The 17,723-nt window shown below is 42.1% G+C and overlaps 1 protein-coding gene across 8 annotated transcripts in view; it reads left to right on the plus strand.

Annotated features, from left to right (window-relative positions):
• The first annotated feature begins 793 nt into the window (after positions 1-793).
• The window catches only part of CGNL1 (cingulin like 1), a 123,215-nt gene continuing 106,285 nt past the window's right edge, over positions 794-17,723 (plus strand). The window contains exon 1 of one of the 8 annotated variants that reach the window (XM_044980185.1): positions 794-880. The gene's annotated coding sequence lies outside the window, so the exon portion shown is untranslated. Of the gene's footprint in view, positions 888-3,140; positions 3,175-3,387; positions 3,521-4,112; positions 4,149-17,723 lie in introns of those variants that run through there. The other 7 variants (XM_044980186.1, XM_044980191.1, XM_044980192.1 and 4 more) reach the window with 7 other exon arrangements.

Consider the following 17,723-nt stretch of genomic DNA (forward strand, 5'->3'; position numbering starts at 1 on the left):
TAAAGTGAGAGTCTACATTGGTTAGTCAAATGGTGAGCGGTAAAGTTGTATCTGCTAGGAGCCAAGTATCACATGAAGCTTAATTCTGGTTATAAAAGTGCAGTTTTCAAACCAGTGTGACCTCAGTGCTGATCAATAAATAGAAATTCAATAGGCCAGCTGAATTTCGGGAATGTCGAACAGAGTTTGGGATGTATTAGAGCACCTGACAGCTAGAATTAATCCACAGCACAGGGGTTCTAGGGCATTATTGTTTGTTTAGCTTTTGTTGCTTACTTCATTTTGTATTGTATTTTACAACTGCCAGCTAATGAACTGTGCAGTCTGTAAAACATTAATCCTGGTGTCAAGTCAGTTTTGTAAATAAGGATCAATGCCTCAGTTTAAAGGGGGAAAAAATGTGGGGAAGGATATGGTAGCTTACATTGGGAAGCTGAAATATATGCTGTATATTGAACTGAAAATCTATCTTTAGCATAAGACTATATGGTCACTGTATTTTTATTCACCCCTTTGAGACTGCCTCATCCAACTGGACAATAGTCTTTTAGGGTATTACAGCTGGACTATGGGTCTTGTTGAATTAAGACTCTGTCTTGCTAGCATTGTTAAATCAAGTATTCCCAAATCTTTACCTCCCAACAGTCCTGGGTTTCAGGGGCTGTCCCACTTTGAACCCCCAAGTCCCTGTTCCAGTTGAAGAGCAGTTTGCCCTAGGCCCCGGTTTGAGAGGGCCCCCAAACCAAGTGGCATTGTGACCTGGCACACAAGGTCACAGCATCACTCAAAGTTTGGCCTGTCTGCCCTGCAGTCTCCATGTATGGAGGGCTGGATGGGCCAAATCTGATGGCGCTGAATCCTGCTTAACACACTTGAAATGGTGAGAGGTATGCTAAATTACTGAGTATGCCAGACTACAATAGAAATGAAAAGTGCATGATAGGTAGGGCAACATGAAAAGATTTATTATAAACTCATACTAATAACTGGTAGTCATGACTGCTGAGTGTTTTAGTAGTAGCTGCCTTTCTTTTCTATCTAGTTATGCTAGATTCTTTTCAACTACTTATAGACCAATATGGCACACACCTTCTATACACTACAGAAATCCAGTTTCTTAAAATCATCTCCATCAGTTTTAATTTTATAAACTATTTTGGATTCCTTCTAGCTTTACTGATTTTTATTTCCAGTACAGACCCCAGTAGTATATGCAGTGAGTCAGCAATGAAATTATCAGCGTAGTGGTGAGAGAAGAATTACTTTTTCTGGCCCAAATATCTGTTTATACATCTTAATAAAACAGGCCAATTCTGTACAGCTGTATCACACTATGTGCTCCTGTTCATCTTACTGTCTATCATCCCTAAACCTCTTTTTTAGCTCAGTTTTGTAACTGACCGTCTTCTGTATTATAGTTACAAATATGGTGAATTCCTCCTTCCCCAAAAAATCATCTTAACACTAATGTCTAATATTGTCTCATTGTTTCCTTGTATTCTCCCATCTGTTGTTCTTTGTTTTATACTTAGCTTGTAAACTATATGGGACCGGGACTGTCTTTTGTATGTATAACACCTAGCACAACAGGGTCTTGGTCCATGACTAGGGCTCTTAGGTACTACGATAATACAAATAAATAATAATAGTTACACCAGGCCTACTACATTTCCCTCACTAACAAAATGGTTGAGTTGACATGATCTTGCCATCAGTCTGACCTCTTTCTTATCCCATGATTCCACTACTTACTTTGGAATAGCTGACTGGTTCAGATAACATAAACAACTTGCATCTTTTGTGAGGTTCCAGAAAGTTAACTTTGTTCCTGATTCTCTTGAAATACTAATCACTTGGGAGTATTGCAATCAGCACTCATTTAACCTTCATAGGGTCACCATACGTCCCGTTTTGGCCATGACGGGCCCTTTTTTGAGCCCTCTCCCGGCTGTCCCGTTTTTGGCAAAACTGGGTATTTGTCCTTTTTGCTCTTGCCAACTCATCATCGTGCTCCAAATGCACAGTTTTGCCAAAAAAATGGGGTGCGACCTCTAGTAAGGAGCAGAGGAACATGCCGGGAAGAGGGGGGCAAGCAGAACGCCAGCCCTGTAGAGGAGGGAGGGCTCTGGAGAGTGGCTTGGGCTGGGCCATCCCCTTGTAGGTGGGCAGCAGGGGGAGCTCAGGCCGGTCCCACATGCAGGTGGGAGAGAGAGGCCTCGGGCCTGCCTAGGGTGGGTGGCAGGTAGGGTGACCAGAAAGCAAGTGTGAAAAATCGGGATGGGGTTGGGGGGCAATAGGAGCCTATATAAGAAAAAAACCTAAATATCGGGACAGTCCCTATAAAATCAGGACATCTGGTCACCCTAGTGGCGGGAGGGGGGGGGCTCTGACCAGCCCTGCATGTGGGCAGGCAGCAGGGGGGTTCAGGAGGGAGAGGTGGCCTCGGGCCGGCCCCACGTAGGTGGCAGAGAGCACTGGGAGGGGGGGCAGCTTGCGCTAGGGGTTGGGCGGCCTCAGGCTAGCCCTGTGAGGTGTCCCATTTTCTCTTTGGGAAAATATGGCCACCCTACATTCAGCAAGGAGCCACTGAAGAAATGCCATAGCGTGTGATGTGTGTCACTTCAGTTCTTTCTAATCAAGCAGGAAACACTGTAAATATTATGGAAACTTGATCTCGTGGGACTTCTAGTCTAGCTGAAGTGATTCTGAAAATCTTCCAAATGCTTAAGTGCATCTGTCTGTCCAGGTTTTCCCAGGGGTACTTGCTATTTTGTTCTTAAGGGGGAGAGCACCTCATTGTCTTGTTTCTCTAAGTTAATAATGTTCTACATCTACTACTGTACTTAACGTTTGGTTTGCACTTACCCTTCTCTAGCCTTGCGGTACTTCCCCTGTTCCTCGTGAGCTCTGGCCGGCTTATCAGTGTCTTACATTCCTTGGAATTAATAGAACGGAACCGTGTTTTAAACAGGGACTGGCTGGAGCTGCGAAAAGGGAGCTCTGGACTTTTAACCAGCCCAAAGCTGAGTGTGCTGGGGCCTGGGGGGGTTGGTTCACCTGGAAGTTGTTCTTTCTGACCACGCTCCTTCCAGATTCCTGCAGCCTGGCCTGACAGGGGGTGAAGCCGGGCTCAGGAGCGAGGGGTTTTCCCTCACACACCGCACGACACGAGAGGTGCGCACACGCCAGCCCAAGGCTCTGGCCTGAGGCGCTCACAGGCTACCACAGCCCGGGCACCGCGAGTCAAAGCGCCGCAGCCCCCGCTGCACTGGGCGCTTCTGAGCCCCCAGGGCCCGCGCCTCTGCCCCTGCCCGAGCTGGGAGCCCCGCGCTCGGCTCACCTGCCCGGTCCCGCGGCGTCCCTGACTCCTCCCTGGCTCGGGGTGGGCGGGGGCGAGGTCTCCCGGCCGGGGTGGCCCCCTCCCCCGTCAGTGGAGGCGGGGAGTCGGTGCTCAGCCCTCGGCGCGATCGTGCCTGGCTCGGGCGGCGAGCAGGGCGCGGAGCGGAGCCGCTGCGGGCAGGTGAGAGCGCGCAGCGCCCGAGCGGAGCCGGGGACGAGGCAGGCTGAGGGGCGGCGGGGCGCCTCTGTCACCGCCTCCCAGCGGAAAGGGCCGTGCCCGGCCGCAGCCCCTTTCCCCGAGCACCAGCGGCTCCCGCAGCCCCGGGCAGGGCGGGTGGGCGCGCTGCTGGCCCGGGCACGGCTGCCCGGCGCGGGTGGGAGCTGCCTCGGGGGTCAGGGCACGGGGTGGTGGCTGCTGGCCGGGGCGCGGGGCGCGGCCGTGCTGGCCGGGGCGCTGCTGCCCGGGCGGAGGAAGGGGATCGGCGGTGCGGCGCCTGAGTGAGCTCGGAGCTGGGGCTGGGAAGTTGCTCTGTGGCGCCCAGCTCCGAGTTGCTGTGCTCACTGGTTTGGTTTTCTCTCCTTCACACCGGCGTCTTCCCAAAGGCCAAGGGCGCGGAGTGCTCACTTCCCCACCCCCCCTACTCAGCACAAGACTCCCTATAAAATCATCTGACAAAAATGAGGAGGCTCCCCGGAACCGCTGTTAATTGCACCCTTGGTAGTATTGCTTCAGGAGCGCATCAACAGCAGACTTTTGAAGTGTCGCCTTAGCATTGCTTCCCTGGGTCAGCTCCACCTGGACCGTAAAGGTGGGATTGCTAGTGTAGCCTGACGCTGGTGTTTCTACCATTGTGGTACGTGGTATAGGGGTTAAGGGCCAGTAGCTACCTGGCTCCAGCTGTGCAGGAATGTAAGCCTTTTGGGGCAGAGTCTGCCTGCGCTGTGTGTTTGTACAGTCCATAGCACACTGAGGCTCTGACAATAGAAATGATAAATAAGAGTAATCAAGCTCTAATTTCTGCTGCCACTGGTGGAGCTGAATCAGTGATAGCAAGGAAAGCAGGGAGAATTTGGGGGGAAATAAAGTCAGTGCAACCAGGCCTGTGTCTTACCAACTTTCCCTCCTTGTTGTAAAGTCCTCTGGGCAGGAACTGTATTTTCATACCTGCTGTGCAGCTCACTGGTGATACTTATAGTAATAATATACTTGCTGGGGTTGGCCCTACCCTTAGATTTCAGATGAGTTCATGTGATCCGGTGCTGCTGGGAACACAGGTAGGGTTATCATGCATCTCAGAGGTGTGTGGGCGTGGAGTTGCATACTAGGCTGCCTCTTGGCTAGGGTTAGTGTGGGCATAATCTTAGCACCCTCGAACCATGAGATGGGGATGTGCCAACTTGTAGACACACATTCTTCAGCAGATTCCAGGGATTCCTGAAGTGGGGGGACCTCTGACTTCTTCATCTCTCTTTTATTCTATGAATTAACTTATTTTTGAGAAGGGGATTGTGCCTGCTTTGTGTGTGTTCACTTGCATAGGAAAGTCTTGGAAGACAATTTGCCCATTCATTCCTCCTTCAGTTAACCATGCAAATGTTATGTTGTATGCGTTTGTATACGATGACAGAGAGATCAGTGCTGCCTCTGGTGAATATGGACTAGCATCAGCAGCTGGCTGAAGAACAATTTGTCACAACTTTTACCTCTAGCCTGTACTCTTCCCCCCACCCAACATGTAATTTTCTTGCTGTATGATCTGAATATTCTACCTTGCACAAAATATTTTTAAAGGATCATTGCTGTAGATAATGGAATAGTATCCTGAGGGAAGTAATGGAAGTCCATACTTGTTTTTGTTTTGTTTTGTTTTTTAACCTCAACACTTCCAGTGTGCTTGACTTGTACAAATGTAGAAGACATAGTCTCTCTCCCAAGGATTGTACAACATAAGACTTGGATCCTGCAAATGGACACCTGAATGGATCAGTTGCCAGGATTAGTGTTGAAATGATACTCCGACAAATCAGTTCAATTATTTGGAATAGCTGCACCATAGTTAAGGTTGCATTACAGAGTTCAGTTTAATAGAAGTGTTAAATCTTTATTTTGTAAAAATCTTATTTAAATGGCTAATACCAAAACATAGAATATAAACTTTGAGCACAATTTGAATTTTTCAGGGTGGTTTGATTAAAAATGAATTAATAAAGAGAGAATAATATTTTTTAAATCACCCCTTTTAGCAATTTTTCACTGGATTGTCTCATGCAAAATCCAGAATAGCTTACCTAAAGCATGGAATGTGTGACAGCCAGATGTGCTGAATTGTTGATATAGTTGATAGACAGGCATATGAGGTCACTATTAAAAAGTTTTGTGATAAACTGCAAATTTGATTAAATTGGGTATTTATTGCTTTTCGGTATCTGTTGGAGATGGAAATGAAAGCCTTATAGAGAGTTAGAGTGTGTTATCAGTATTGTTGCAGGCAATGTGGAAGTAGAAAAGAATGCACAATCTTTCCCCTTAGGTTCTTATTTCCGTACTTTTAGGGTTTTGGGTGGATAGGATGTGTTGTGCTGCAATCATTACTGCCACTAAACTTAGCTATTGCTTGCTAATTTAGGTTGAAGGGCAGAATTTCAGGAAATATAGTTTTTTTTATTTTCACATGTATATTATGCACTTGTAGGTTATTGCTGAAAGGCTTTGTGGAAAAAGTATATTTTAAGGAGTGATATAAAGTCAGACTGACTGAACACAAAGAGATACTGAGTAAGGCGCAATCTTGCATTAGCCAGTGCAATGGACTAGGTGATTTAATAATTTTCCTCAATGAATGTATATCTTAGAAGGAGTCCTTGTGGCACCTTTGAAACTAACAAATTTATTGGGCATAAGCTTTTGTGGGCTATAACCCACTTCATCAGATGCAGGAAAGCTTATGCCCAAACCCACTTCATCAGATGCAGGAAAGCTTATGCCCAATAAATTTGTTAGTTTCAAAGGTGCCACAAGGACTCCTTCTAAGATATACATTCATTGAGGAAAATTATTAAATCACCTAGTCCATTGCACTGGCTAATGCAAGATTGCACCTTACTCAGTATCTCTTTGTGTTCAGTCAGTCTGACTTTATATTTATTAGTCTTTAAGGTGCCACAAGGACTCCTCGTTGTTTTTGCTGATACAGACTAACATGGCTACTCCTCTGAAATCTATCTTAGAAGGAACATTCAGCAAGGTTATAATTACCTGTGTAGTTAAGTATAAGGTGTTAAACATTTAGTGTAAAAATAGAATGTAATATTCTCAAAATGTAGTATCTAAGAACCCACAAATAACTTGAAAATATTTAGTGTGCTGCTATGTATGCATAATGTGAACAAACATATTTTGAAGTATCTAGAATTTTATCTCTATAAAGTGGCTTAGAAATGGTTTTTGAAGAGAGTTTATCTTTCAGATTACTTCTTACGTTTGGTGTTTGTGTAGTTCTGCACACACTGCAGTGGTTTCTGATGAAGGAAGTGGTAGTATCTTCTTCATGGCTTAATATTTTTCATATTTCTAAGATTCAGAAAAGTTCTGCAAGAGTTGCTATTTGTTTGTTTAGTTAAAAAGTTTCTTTCAGGGATACATGCTCATGGGATTGATCCCAGGGAATATGAAATGTTACTTGAGCGTCAGTGCATGCAAACTCTATAAAACAGTAATCTAAAATAGATTACAGTAATGTAAAAAAGTAACAATGGAAATGGAAGAGTAATGAGTCATCCTCACTAGCACAGCCAGGAAACATGTATTATGCACAAACTTGAAGTGATTACCGATGAGGTGACCTGTCTATGGATGTGCATTGCATTTATCTGCTTACAATAGATGTTCTTATTCTCCATGACAGATTAGCTCCTTTTTTTTTTAATACAATATCTATTTTTTGTTAGTCTAATAAATGGTATAATCATTTATACTATCCAAATTCATTCCTAGCAAAGTAGCACATATCATATCCATTAGTGCAAGTCTGATAATCTAATAACACACATATCATTGTTCCTGACATTGCACTTGTGTGGGTGTGATGGAATCCCCGGGGTGCAACCTGGGGCTGCGGGACCACTGTGTCCCCTTAACTCTCCAGCCTGGGCTGTCTCTCACACTCCTTTGCTAGTGACAAGCAACAGACCCCGCCAGGCTGTTATCACTCAGCACAACAGCATGTAGAGCCCCACATCCAGTTGCTAGATTGCATGAATGCTCGCGGAGCCACTCATGAATCACACAGAGAAAGGCACCAGCCAGATCCCCCCCAGCTACCAGCCTTGTACCTCAGGAATATACAGTCTTGTAAGCTTATTAATTGGTTCACCACTTCATCAATGGAATATATATATACACCAGCCTTTGTAAACATGAGCAGATTTACCAAACACTTCAGGCAAACTAACTGGTAAAGATAAACAGTAAAACAAGTTTATTGACTGCAAAAGATAGATTTTAAGTGCTTATAAGTGATAGGCAAAAAGTCAGAGTGGTTACCAGAATAAAATAAAATCATGCAGTCTGCACTCTCAACCCTGTTAGGCTGGGCAACATCTAGATTAAACAGTTTTCTCATCCCACTAGATATTGCAGTACATAGAATACAGGTTTCTGTATTCCTCTGTTGGAGTCTTCAGTCTCTCAGTGTCCTTGTTGTTTGCAGCATGGTTGGGGAGAGGAGAAAAGGCCAAGCGTGGAGCCGCTGTGTTCTGTTTTATACCCTTAGTCCATGTGCTTGGAGAACACAAGTCCAGGCATGTCTGTGGGCATTGCTGAGTCACCAGGCAAGGTTGAGCAATTCCCCTGGTGTGACCTTGTGCAAGTGAGTCATTGCATTGTAGCTGTCTTGCTGGACAATGGCTGTTGATGGTTGTTCGACACCCACCCGGGCATTGGTTATCCCCCTGGTTATTGTCTTTAGGAAGCTAGTATCTGGGCACTTCCCAAACCCACAGCATATTCTAGTGACAGCCATAAAACACAATTCTCACAATTTCATATGCATTAATTATATATATATTTAGATGGAACTGTGTGTTTCAGCAGATCATAACCTTTCCCATCATACCTTACAAGATATGCTTTATATGCAATATCACAGTTATATACAAATGATGAATGAGGGGAGGTCAGAGCACTCCACTGGCATGTAAAATGTCACAGTGGGTTTCCCTTTACAATGGACATGTGGAAGAAATGGAACTTAACTCTCTAAGGCAGGGGTGGCCAACCTGTGGCTCCGGAGCCACGTGTGGCTGTTCAGAAGTTAATATGCGGCTCCTTGTATAGGCACCGACTCTGGGGTGGAGCTACAGGCACCAGCTTTCCAATGTGCCAGAGGGTGCTCACTGTTCAACCCCTGGCTCTGCCACAGGCCCTGCCCCCACTCCACACCTTCCCGCCCTCTCCCCTGAGCCTGCCATGCCCTTGCTCCTCCCCCTCCCCCCCCCAGCCTTCTGCACTCCACAAAACAGCTGATGGGGAGGAAGGGGGAGGTGCTGATAGGTGGTGGGCAGAAGGTGCTGGGAGAGGGCGGGGGAGCTGATGGGGGGCTGCTGACGTGTAACTGTGGCTCTTTGGCAATGTACATTGGTAAATTCTGGCTGCTTCTCAGGCTCAGGTTATCCACCCCTGCTCTAAGGTATGTCTATGCTACGTTTTGAAACCTGTGGCAGCGAGTCTCAGAGCCTGGGTGGGGTTGCGCTACATTGCTAAAACCAGCAGGTAGACATTATGACTCAGGCCGGTACTTGGGTTCTGAAGGTCACCCTTCTCCCCAGGCCCCAGAGCCTCTTTGAGACTCGCTGTTGCAGGTTTAAAAACATAATATAGACATACCCTAATAGGTGGCTTCCTCAGAACTGGGCCATGGATGCAATCAATTTCATTTCTGTGCAGTCCTAGAAGTTTACCTTAATAGCAGGATGAAACATATTTTTATGGTGAATAAGAGTATAATGTCTATTCAAAGTCCTACTCACACTAAATAGCTAAAAGTGGATGTTTTGGGGAACAGGGTTAAAGTTAGTTTGCCTGGAGGCTGCCATGTCATCTGGAATGTAAAGGTGAAATGGCATGACCTCTGACTTGAATACTTAACCCTTTGGTCATAGAGCAACATGAGATAAATGTTTTTACAAACTGGTAGTAAGCCAATTAGTTTGCATAGGCCAAAAAGTTAAGCTTCTGTGCCCCTCCTGTTTTCTGTTCTTACTATGGAAACAAGCTGTTTGTATTGTAAACTGATCAAATATGTCAAGGCTAGGAACCTGCAGAAACCTGTAATTTAAAATGGTATATAACAATTTGAAAACAAGGATTTCGTAATTGAAACACTAGCAAAACTTTAATTGTACTGTCTTTACTATGTAATGTTGTGACAGTAGATGACAAGAAGAATCTTTTCATTACAAAAAGAATAAGTTCCTCTTTAAATAATATTACTACTATTATTTGTATTATTTTAGCATGTAGGAACCCTAGGTTCATATACCATCAAATGATCTATTCTGTCAACGTTCTAGACTTATTTTTTAAACTAATTTTGTAATTTAATGCTTTCAGTAGGAATTGCACTCCAGCTTCACATAAGATTGTTATATGATATGCAAAAACATACATGGCATTAATGTTGTGAAGTCAAACTCTCACAGTTAGTAAATGAAAGGATCAGGTTGTGTTAGCAAAGTTAATTTGTCCATATAAATGTATAACTTACACTAACAGCCTACTAATTAAAAAATGCTACATATGTAATATGGACACGTTAATATAGTTATTTAAGCCTTAACATCTGAATTTCCTGACTTTTTAGATGCTTTTTGAAGTTCATGTACAAACATGAGTCCTACATTTAGACTATTTGCATATGTAAGCCTTTGCAGGATCAGGGTCTTTACCTACAGTATATTACTGCAATTTTTCTTCTTCTTAAATATAGAAGGAGAAGAGTTTGGTAGTGAACCCTTGCAGTTGCACTGTGGAGCTGTGCAATGTTTGTGAACTGGCAATAACACAACAAAAACCTAATAGAAATATTTTACTGCACTTATGCACAAGTGAATGCACTTAAAACGTTAAAATATTTTTTCAACATTTCCAGATGACATGTTTCTTATTGAGGACTAACTATAAATGAAGTTTGAACTTCTAAAAGTTAAGGCATGTTGAGTTACTTGTTCATGTAAGTTTATATAGTACTAGAATGGAGGAAGTAATTTCTCCTCATCCTGTAAATGGAAGTGATTGAAAAGATTTTGCTCACAAATTCCAGAAACCTTTGGACTGAAGTCAAGCACTGGAAGCTTCAGCCCAAAAGAGTTTTTCAGAAAGTTATGAGTGGGGTTTACAATGAAAATTGGGTTGTAACTTGTTTGCTAACTGTAAAATATACAAGAAGTTTATTATAATGTATGTTATGGGTCCATCACATGAGAATTTGGGAAATTGAAAAGGAGAGAATAAAGAGCTAACCTTAGAAACATATATGAGAGTCTGTTTTTAGTTTTACTGTAATATTTACTCGTACCTCTTGTACTGTGGTTACCTAACAACTAATATTGATAAATGACACGTTCAATGCATTGTTAAGTTTTTGTGGTTTATTGATGCAGCCTGGCTTAAAATCAGCTCCGAATTTTTGAACTTTGCCATGAAGTTAAAGTGTAATATTAAGGAAGTACCCTGTGTTCTTTCAGGCAAAATTGTGTTCTTTTTCTTATAAGTTAGCCAAAAGTAGAAATTGGCTTAGTTTCACTCTCCACACCATGGTATTTTACCAGTCTGGCTTCTAAATCCATTACCATAGCGATAATGACATAACAGTAATGTCTAGCCCTTCCAGCCAGTATTGTGATGGAAATTTTAAAATAGGCCCCTAATACTAGGCACATTATGAGCCTGAGTCTGAAAAATGCTGAGTGTTTCAGGGTATAACATGGTGTATGAGAGTGAATTTTCTAGGCCAATAGCATTTGCGTTATGTTGTAGATCAGGGGTTCTCAAACGGGGGGTTGGGACCCCTTAGAGGGTCACGAGGTTATTACATGGCGGGGTCGTGAGCTATCAGCCTCCACCCCGAACTCCGCTTTGCCTCCAGCATTTATAATGGTGTTAAATATATTAAAAAGTGTTTTTTAATTTATAGGGGGGTAGGTCACACTCAGAGGCTTGCTATGTGAAAGGGGTCACCAGTACAGAAGTTTGAGACTCACTGTTGTAGATGAAGATCTTCAACAAAGCACTGACTTTTCATGAAGAAAAGTATCTTAATGAAAGCGGAGCTCCTGAGCTGGCTGGACATGTTCACAAAGATCCTATTCTCATCTAACGTAACCACTGTTGTATTGAAGAGATTTTCGCAGTCTAAAAAACCTGGAGAATTAATACACAGTAACATTACATTATTTGTCAGTTATGTCTGGTCTATAAATCACATAGTGAAGCACAAAAACACAGAAATGAAAAATATGGCCCTCTGCTCCTCCATTCACAGACACACACTTCATTACTAGGACCACCACCATGCATCTTTGACAGCACACTACCCCCTTAACTTTGTCCCAGCAGGGATGCCAGACTCCAAATGTGAGTGAACAGGATTTTCCAGAACTATGCAGAAAAGATAGTGATCTGTTTGGTGGTGGTAGGGAGTTTAGATAAAGGATTAGTGGAAAGCTGGCATCCCTATTAGGGCAGAGTTAAGGTTATGGTGTATTGTCTCTGATATATGGTGGTTGTTACTAAATGGGATCTTTGGGTTTGTGATTATGGAGCACAACTTGAAACCCTTAACTGACAACTTCTAGCCTGAGGACTGCGCCTACTCGCATGGGTGAATAATACCTGTGCTGTAATGTCCAAAGACTATGCTCCTCCTTCCCCAAAGCTATGCATCCTGCAATTTAAAATGACAGGTGTGTACTGTATATAAATGTAACATTTTCAGTCATTTTGTCTTTGTAATATATTTGAACAATTGTAAGTAGTACTACAGGTAGTAAAATATTTTAGTACATTCAAAGCACTGCACCAGAATTTGTCCGATAATATTTTCACCAGCTAGTTTGACAAGCTGCAGAGCTCGATGAATACTGTGAAAAAAGTGTATGTTGAATTATTATTCAACATTAATGCTGGTAAAATTCCTCAGATAATTTGTTGATTACTATTTGATTAACCCAGTTTAATTTATTTCCTTATTTATTGCCCACTGTCTGTTAGGGACTTTCCAGACAGGTGAGAAGGCACAGTGCCTACTCTTTAGAGCTCGCACCCTAAGGATCTCTCTTGGTTTTGTATTCCACATAATTTCTGTCTTTCCTACCATAGATCATGGTGTATCTTTTCCTATCTTTTTGTCTTCAGTGTCCTGTTTCTCTCTTTCTTCTGACTCCTTTGTCTTCCACTCCCCAACACATTAATTACATTCTCTACTTCCTCCCCCATTTTTCTTTTTTTCTCCCATTTCTTCCCCAAATCATACTTTTCATGTCATGCTTTTCTTTTCTCATTTATCCCATCATTTATCCCTGTCTTTCTTCCACCCACTCATACCCATCCAGGCATACGGCTTGGAAATCGGGTTAGACACTTACAGCCGGAGGACTAAATGTACTAGCTGCAGACTGGTATTAAAGATGAGGAATATTGTTATCCAGGTGCAACACTCAGGTGGGAAACTAATCCCAGTTCCTGGGGTTCTTGTCAGGGTGCTGATCATGCTCTCTAGATCTGCTCAAGGAAGGGGGGGAATGCAGGCAGCTGCCATTCCCACCCCCATTCTGAACTCTGCAGAGGTTTCCGCTGGGGGAAGGGATGTGCAGTCCAAGAGGATGAAAATTCTCTCTCCTGAGATCTGTGGAAATTAGTTTGAAAACAATAAGAACAAAAACATACCACAAAGCTTTAGTAACTTTTCAGAGCTGTCCCGTCCCAGGAGGAAGTCTGCCAGGGGCAGATGCACAGGCCTCCTGCAGCCTCCAGACTTGCTCGGTGCTACACACACATGCTGATGTGTGTGGTGATTTCCTCCAATGGAGTTCCCCTCCATGGGTGTTTCTGTGGGAGGCCAGGGTACTGTCCCTGTATAATTTTTGATGACTTACATCTTTTTGCCAAGTGGGTGTCTGATAAATTTAAAGTCTGTCCTGCCAGGAAGCGTTTTTCTTTCAGGAGACAGAGCATTCTTTCTCTGTGATTTCTCCCAGCCCCTGCTTTCTAAACGTAGGGTGGACTTGAGAGCCTGAGCTCCAGCCAGCAACATCCATACTACTATTTTTGACGCACTAGCTCAAGCTCCACTAGCGTGAGCCTGTCTTCCCAGGCTGGGAGGCTTGCTTTCATCTGCAGTGTAGACATACCCTAAGTGGGAAAATGGGGACTGTGGTACTCTTATCCCAGCTCTTGTGTCTGAATCAATACCCTCAATGAACAGTTCTCTTGCCTACCGTTGCTGCTTATCCTCACACTGCAGAAAAATTAAGAAGATTCCTGTCAGGTTCACTGATGCCAACAGATTTTTCAGTAACAATATTGAGAACCAACGGTGGTTGGTTTCCCCTCTGTGGCATCTTGGTAAAGCAGTGAGTAGCAGTAGAGGCATTGGGGCGGGCTGGCTGGCTGCAGACTCAGGAAGACAGCACTTTATTGATTTACTGCTGTTTTAGGTTTCTTTCTTTCTTGAAATCTTAGATCCTGTAGGTGAAAATGTTTCCTATTCGCCTCAGGTGAAGAGATTTTTCTAACCCCAACAGAAATTGTTGGGTTACTATTTATGTTGCCATAAGTGGAAAATATTACTTGCCCATGGAATAATTATTTCAGACATGTTCATCTGAGCAGATTAACAAACTTCAGAATCTATTGTGACCTCACTTGTGTGTTAGTGGAGATAAATCTAAATGGCAAAATTTTTCTCTGTGGTTGAATATTGTAATTTAATGATTAAACTTGAGAAACTAATAGTAGGACTGCAGGTGTAAAAGATTTAGTGAAGTGGTAGTCATGGAGTCCCCAGTGTTTGGGATTATAGCACAGTGATTTTGCTCTGACCTTGTACCATCTCTGCCAACAGGGTTGGCAGTCTCATTGAAGGAGTTTATCCAAGTGTAGTTCTATTTTAAGTAGAATGGAATGGATGATGAAATCCACAGCCAAACATTTAAAATTAACTTTAAATACTTAGTTTTTCCACATGTGCCTCTAACTAAGCATTGAATCCGCTGTATTTGAATTACATTGTTCCATTATTTGTTCTGCTGAGACACACTATTCAATTTAGAATGTAAACCTTAATTTCAGATGTGGCGTAATAAGGGTGCCTTTTTCATGTCCACTTATTTTGTAACATTTCTTGTTGTACTAGAAGGCCAATGTAGCATTCCTCTGTCCTGGGGGAAAGTGATGGTGAGACTTTCTGCAAAATGCTTTCATTTAAAAGACAAAAACTCAATGTGGTTGGTCACCGCAGAAGATGTCTGAGTCATTAGCACATTCACTGACTTCTACAGGGTCCCCCTATGCTCTGTCATGCAGGAATGCTAAAAGTCATTAATATTCAGTTAGCCCCGTGACACTCAAAGATCTGCGCATGACAGAAGCCAGAATGCAGGAATTTAGGAATCCTCAATTTTACGTTAGACACATTCCCCATTCTAATGGTGCCTAAACATAGAATTAAAAACTATAAGTACAGATACTATAACAATGAAAATGTGACTAGTTGGTTAAAAATGGCAATGTTCATAAATCCCGTATTATAACACACACACACACCTTTCCTAGAAAATAGTTCTCAGCAAGAAGCAACCATTTGGAAATTTTTAGCACTTTTTGAGCTATCTTAGGACAAGAAGTCTTAAAAATCTGTTTAAAGTAGAAAAGTATGCACATGTGAACACACACACTTATTACCCTCATGTTAATACAAACATAGATGAACAGATTTTGCTTAGTTTCAAAGTAAAAAGGCACCATATGCAAAAATGATAAAGTTTGAGCTTTACTGTGGGGAGGGGGGAAGCTACTTTCAGTGATGAGAACCTTGTACTAGCTGCATTAAGCCCCTTTGAAGGGCTCAGTGTGGGTATAGCAAATGTGGCAATATGCAGTCATTTTTGGGACTGGGGCATTAGTTAGCAGTGTTACTTACATGGGAAAAATGTTACACCTGTGCTCTCCAGGTTGCTCCAGCAGCAAGAGCCTTTATTTCTGAATACAAATCGGGGTTGGTTTAGCACTATCATGCTTCGTGCAAGACTTGACTAATTTACCTGACACTAGTCTGAGGACTTATAGCCTAGTCTACAATAGAAAAGGTTTGTCGGTTTAACCATACCGGCATAGCGATACCAACAAACTCTCTTAATCTAGACACAGATTATACTAGCATAAAAGCATTTCTGTTGGTATAGTTTATACCAGTTTTGTAAGTGAAATAAGTTATACCAGCAAAAGCACTCTTATGCCAATATAACTGTCTACACAAGGGCTTTTGCTGGTATAGGAATGTTGGGGGCAGGGGGTAATGACACTTCTAACTGACATTTTTATGGTGGCAAAAGTTTCTAGTGTAAATCTGACCTAAGCCACTAGCCAAGGTGAAAAATACCTATGCAGTCACTGCCCCATAATTTAAAGAAATAAAACAATGTGTACCATTTACAATAGACTGAATGAAAATGTTACCATTAATGACTATCCATGGAATGCCATTTTATTATTTATTATTTGTAATTGGTTACCTGTCTTGCTAAGTATTCCTTTCTTTCAGGCATCACTCCACTTGTTCTCTTATTTCCTATTATAGATCATGGTATATCTTTTCCTGCATTTTTTAAATTGTCTATATCCAAAATTTGGGCTGCTTTACTTCTACCAGCATAGTTAAAGCAATACAAATCCTGTGGGATGCACACAGTTATACTGGTATAAAGGTAGTTATATGGTTATACCTTATTCTTGTTCATGAAGGGGAATAAGTTATACTGGGATCGGCAACCTTTGGCATGCAGCTCGCCAGGGTACGCCCCCTCGTGGGCCGGGCCAGTTTGTTTACCTGCTGCGTCTGCAGGTTCAGCCAATTGTGGTTCCCACGGGCTGCAGTTTGCGTATCTTAGGTCGACACCCGCCCTGTGTAGACCTAGCCATTGTTTACATTTCTGTAAGAAAGATTCTCTGAAAGACTTTCTTTTACAAACTTTAGATTTTGCCTCTAGGCCTCTAAAAATATGTACAGGATACTCTCTCTTTATTTACACAATAATGATATCATTGAGCTGTATTAATAATTTATTTTGGAACAAAATAAAAAGCTTTCAAGAGTCACAATTGGAGGAAAATGTAGTAAAACAACGAAAAACCTCTTGTGGAGAAACGGTGGGTCATATCAGATGTTTGGATACAAACCAGCTATTGTATTTGAAAGCACAAACTTCTTTTAGAACCTATAAGTGTGCCCATATTATTCAGCTGTAGTTGTTTCCATTTTTTTGTTATACTTTAACAGGATTCTACAAAATCAGCATGTATAACCAAGGCAAAATTCTACTTAGTAGCATAGTTGGGTACACATTTCTCTTCAATTCTTTTGTAAGTTTGGCAGTAAATCAAAGGAGAAATTGAATGTAAGCATGTATATACAACTAATACTGAGAAGTATTTAGAGTTTGGTTTGGGGGGGGTTGGTTTTTTTATTTTAGTATTTGAAGATCAGTAGGGCCTTGTACATATAGAGAAGTTGTACTGTTTTAACTATCTGGTCCAGCTAAAGTAGTAGAACCCCACAAGTGTGGGTGCCATTGTACTGGAATAAAAGTGTTTTATACTTCTATAGCTTACCTTGTACTAGAAGGGAAATAAGTTATATTGGTATAAGCACACTGATACTGGTATAACTGCATCCACGTTGGAGATTGTACTAATATAACTATTTCCATTTAAAAAAAACCCCAACCCCAGCCTACATTATTATATTGATAACAAAATCTGTATGTAGACCAGGATGAATAGAGACAGAAAGATTACAGATGAATAAATTGTATTTACAGTTACATTTTAGATACATGATGGTTTATAAATTGGTAGAATTTAATTTAATTACAGATGTGCTTTTGATTAACATTTGGTGTATTTGGAAAGTCCTTTTTTCTGGATTAAAATTATGGTTTTTTTATTTAATAACGTTAAATTAATAGCATGACAGTAATACATCATAATTCAGTGTGTTGTAGGAAGAAGTCAGGAGGTTACAATTAAAATATAAAGCTTTAATTTCTGCAGTAAGCAAGGCCAATAGATAAGTCTCTCCTGTATTGTTCCTGGTGACAAGTGCACTGAA

The sequence above is a fragment of the Mauremys mutica genome, chromosome 11 (genome assembly GCF_020497125.1).
Source record: "Mauremys mutica isolate MM-2020 ecotype Southern chromosome 11, ASM2049712v1, whole genome shotgun sequence".
Lineage (NCBI taxonomy): Eukaryota > Metazoa > Chordata > Testudines > Geoemydidae > Mauremys > Mauremys mutica.